The 5,106-nt window shown below is 36.5% G+C and overlaps 1 long non-coding RNA gene across 1 annotated transcript in view; it reads right to left on the reverse strand.

Annotated features, from left to right (window-relative positions):
• LOC108447923 overlaps window positions 1-2,202 on the reverse strand; it is a 2,639-nt gene extending 437 nt beyond the window's left edge. The window contains exons 1-2 of the long non-coding RNA XR_001863621.1: window positions 1,936-2,202; window positions 880-1,033 (exon numbers count right to left, since the gene is read on the reverse strand). This is a non-coding gene — a long non-coding RNA (uncharacterized LOC108447923). The remainder of the gene's footprint in view (window positions 1-879; window positions 1,034-1,935) is intronic.
• Window positions 2,203-5,106: the final 2,904 nt, after the last annotated feature.

Below are 5,106 nucleotides of genomic sequence, written 5' to 3' on the forward strand. Positions count from 1 at the left end.
GCCCTTTCTTTCTCACAGAAACTCACTTTTTTGCATCTCTACAAGACAATATGTATAGAACTCAAGTGTGAAGCTAGAGCCATCTTAATGTAGTTCAACTTATGGAGCAGTGGTTCTCACCTTTCATAGAAACCTAGCAAAGATTAGAATTTCAAGGCTCCAAAGTAAACTTAGAAAACTAAAGCCAATGAATTTCAAAGAAATGTAGGCTCTTGGGAACATGTGTATATGTATTTTAGACAGAAAAATATGAAGTTTTATATACACACTTACCAGATGAGCTTTCAGGGTCCCTTCCAATCTGGGTGTTCTATATATGCATGCATATACAGACATACAATTATATGCATATATAAAAAGTCTGCTAATATACAATTAACATATAAAACAAAATATGAAAGCACATAATAAATATTCTATTGTTACTGTGTTTTGAGTATGTGATTAGACAATTATAATCACATTTTCCTTTTATAATTCCAGTAGAAGAGCTAGTAGATAATCCTGCCACATTGATGTTCTAAAAACTGTGAAATTGGTTTTCAATCCATTTTTAAAATGTTATTTAGCTTCCTAAATTACCAGGGAGTTTCTGATTTTTTTTTTTAAGCAAAGACAGAAATAAAATACAAATTATTAAATATGACCTGAGAATGGGGAACACTGTATTCTCTTCATTTCCCATTAGCCCTTCAGCACAGAGCTTGTAACGAAACTATTTCTGATGTTATCATGTTCCCTCCCCTGGTGGTGAAACTATAAAAAGAGTAACTACAGCATGGTCCCTGTAATGCATTTTTATTTGGAAATTAGTGAGGGTGCCGAAGAGAAGCTTCTCATACTCAGGGTAGGAAACAATGGAGGGAAGATATTACTCACCTGTTTAAGACTGAAAATCCCCAAAACTCTGGTTTGTTGCTCCAGCCCCATCCTTTCATTAGAAACATTGCTTCTCTGTTCAATCCTTTCCTCTCTTCCTCCTCAGTGCTCCCTCCCTCCAGTCCTGTGCTTAGTACAGTGGGCTAGCCATTGCCTATTGAGAGTGAAAAAAAAAAAAATATAGAGGACCAGGAGAGAGGCATAAATATTCTTAAATATTCTTTTGTAGACACTAGTTAGAAGGAAATGAAAGGAGTCCTTTTCCTCTTTTTACTGTTCCTCCTGTTCACTCATCAAATACTAATGGTTTAGTGCCATAATTGCATGAGTAATGTACAGTCATTACAAGTATAGACTGTACTGTAGGATTGCTCTTCCATTCATAGGAATTGCATGCCTGCCCTTATCCCTTCGAATAGTTTTCATTGTAGTTCTGTGAAATTTCAGCAAGTAGTAGCATCATGACAAGAGTAAAGCACTCTTCCACCAGATTTTCTGACTTGCTTTGATGTGGCCTTGATAACGTTAATGAGATCCACATCAGCCAAAGTGTCAATACTCTGAAAGCATTAAATCAGCATATGATTGAGTCTGCAGAATCTGGTTTTCCCTATTGAATGTTTCAGATGGAACCAAATTATGTCATGATCTCCAGATGATCACAGATGTAAGATTAGAAAGGGCAACCCTGGACATCTGGGAATGTTTCTTTTATCACAATTAATCTGCTAGTATCAGAAGGTACTTGTGTTATTTTTTTAAAAACCTCATCTGCAGCAATCTGCAGCAATCAATTTTGAGTGAGGCCAATGCAGTTGCTCAATGCCCCCTTCCACCACATTCAAAATGAAAACAACAAATCTACGCCTGTCTGCTGGAGGTTGTGGAGAGACCCCCAGATACAGTGAGACTGGGGCAGGCAGACTGAGACATTGGGAAGAAAGGACATGGACTTTGGCCAATGTAACTGCAGGATTCTTCAGAGCTTATACGAGATCAAGATAAAAGGTGCTTATGCTGTATGTGCAAAGACACATGCTCAGAGAGGGGTCTTACCTTTGTCCTCTAATTTCCTCTTATGCTTCAGGTTTTCCTCTCCACATCTCTGCCAAAGAGGATCCTCATCAGTGTGAGTTCTGAACTAAGTGCACCTTCAGCCTGCAGAGAACAGCTTTTACTGGGAATAGTGCGGGAGCAAAGGGTGAGAAATGAAGAACTCCCTCAGAACACCAGGTTTCTGTGGAAATTGCGCCAGCCTCTTCCCAAGACTTCCTTTGCCACTGAAGAAATGCCATCAAAACTTCCCATTATTTTGACTCCATTCATTAGGATAAAACTAATATCCCAGAGGTGCCTATTTCTGTCCTTCATTAGGAAACTAGAGTAACTATCACATGACTGTCAGATGCAATGTCAGGTGAGATGAACACCATCATTAACAATACTGAGACTGAAGATCACAAACTGTGGAGAGATAATGGCTTTTGCTACAAACACAACCAATGTCACAAGCATTTCATTTTGCAAACACTGATGGCTGATGAAAAACTTGGGTGATTTATCTTTGGCAGCCTGTTCCTTACTTCAGGTCTTACTTCACAGATCTCTTCCTGTGATCTCAGGGAAGCTATTAATAGTACCCAGTGTGATTAAAAGCCTTCCAGTGAATGTTGGTATTCTCTCACATCTGTTTTCAACTGTTATTTCTCCATAACTTACTTTTTGCAGAGCTGTGGAACTCTGCAACTCCCTATTCTGAAACTGATCAAACATGGGATACTTCCCTACAGTTAATCAGAACAGTGCTCTTTTTGCAGAACTCCTTTATAATTAATGTATCCAAGTGCTCTACCTTTTGCAGAACTCCTTTATAATTAATGTATCCAAGGTCTGGATCTTTGAGCCACAGAATTTTTTTCCAGTACACTATCATAATATAGTTTCACCTTAACCACCTATTTTAATACTTTTTTTAAATGTTAGAATTAGATATTCTATATCCTTCCACCAAAAATGAATTGTGAAGTCCAGGTATTCTATTTGAAAAATATCAGTATGTTACTTAATTTTCCAACGTGTTTACTGGATTCTTTAGTCTTGTTACTTAAGATAAAGGAACAAAACCTTAGAGTCAAAAAAGAAGAGAAGGAAAAGACCAACATTATCTCAGTTTTACTGACATGGAAATTAACCATTAACAACAAAGAACAGAGGTTGTTGTGGCAATATGCCATCTTTTAAATTTGAATTATATTTTATATGTATACATGTGTGCACATGTTTTAAAAGCACTATTTCTCCACAAATCTCTCTTGTCTGAGACACTGATATGCACACAATTTATCTGAGCTAGACAATATTGATGCTCCAAGGGATATGTCTCACATGCAGTGAGAAAACACACCAAATTCAGAAACAAAAATGTTTCTATGTTTTCTAACTCCCTGTGCTTTATTGTTTGCTGTCTTTTTTTATTTATACCTCTCCTAAAAATCTGCAGAAAATCCTGGTCCTCTGACAGATCCAGAAACTACATCTTGAAAACCATTACTTTAGATTGGACAACTGTTTTTCTGAAAGCCCAAGACAAGCAAAAATACTGTTGAAAAGTACATGCACAACCTGCACAATCACTGATTTTAGCATCAAGATTCATTCCTGATACTGAAAGTCAGAAATCAGAAATAGTGAGGGACAGCAAACCTGCAGCTACACTACTGGTGTGGAGGGAAAGGTGTAGGAAACACAGAGTCTAGAATTAATGCTGACACCTGTTATCTGCTTATTTTTCATCCTGCTGATGATTTTTATTAATTTATTTATAAGGGTTTTTGCAACCCTTTAAATAGGTGAAAAACTAGACGTGTGTTTATGTTAGCTTAATGGGCTGTAACATCACTCCATTCCCACTTCCTCTGCGAAAGGAAAAGTGCTCCCCATAAAGCCTAACTTTTTTTTTTTTTTAAAAAGCTTTATTAATTACTTGCAAAGTATTTTTGACAATGAGTTTAAAGGTTGTGAAAGCACAAGGGATGGCTCTGTGGGGTACAGTAAAAGCTTTCAAATACCCAAGTCCCTGGACCAACAGCTTTTACACAAGATAGTTCTGTAGTGAGACAAATAGAGCAGGTTTTGGAGAAGACCTGATAAAGATGTTCCTACTGCTGAAGGTGTTGAACATCCCAGAAGAGTCTGAATAAACTGGAGGACTGCATTTGACCAGTCGCCTCAGACTCCCAGGAACTGTGAGGCATGAAGTGTTATCAAGAATTTATCTGAAATGCTGCTTTTAATAGTAATAGTATGAATCCACAGTGAGTTGTTATTTCCATAGCGACACAGGTATAAATGGTGTTCTACAAAAAATAATAAAAAAAAAAATTTAAAATTCTATGTGTTCTTTTCACCCTAACTGATGCGCACAGAAAAACGTTTCACTGCTCCTTTTTTTTTCACTAGGGGGCTAATAATATATTATACTAGTACAGCAGTTTTCTTTGTATCTCTGTTTCAAGATCTTGAATGTCTCATTCCAAAATTCAGCATCCCCTCAACTTTATGACACATTACATTAGAAAAATTGAATCTCTTGTCTTGTGTTTCTCTAAAATTTAAATAAATATTCTTTATAGCCTAATTCCCACAATTCAGATTTATCCATAATTCATATTAAAAAACACATTGCCTCCCCCTAAAAACAATGTGTTGAAATAATAGCCTGGGGGAGTCAAAAGGAAGAAGCATAACAAATCACAATTTTTTCTGAGTTGCTCATGTTTGTACTATGTTGCTACCTCCCTCAGTACTACTAGGAATGAACTCAGGAGGCATATGTATCTATTTTGTTTATTAAAGAAAATCACTTCATTATACAACCTGCATTTTCTCTCCTGTGTTTTCGAAGGGTTGCCTCCATGTTTTGGTATCCTCCATGGAGAAAGTATATATGATATGAAAAATAATAAGCCAGCCTTCTTGTTGCTGTATGTAGGAACAACTTCAGTTATGCCATGAGAATTTCACTGGTAATTTCACCCACTGATGACATATTATGTAAATCATTCATAGTAGTGTGAAATTCTAGAATAATTTTTAAAGCTTTAAAGACTGAACTATGAAGCAAAGGAACCAGGAAAATAGCAGTAAGACAGAAGACAAGGCAAAAGAAAAGCAGGAGAGGAAATATGGAAAAAAGAAGAATAACAGAATCAGAATATGCTGAATTGC

This window comes from Corvus brachyrhynchos, unplaced genomic scaffold (assembly GCF_000691975.1).
Source record: "Corvus brachyrhynchos isolate BGI_N302 unplaced genomic scaffold, ASM69197v1 scaffold136, whole genome shotgun sequence".
Lineage (NCBI taxonomy): Eukaryota > Metazoa > Chordata > Aves > Passeriformes > Corvidae > Corvus > Corvus brachyrhynchos.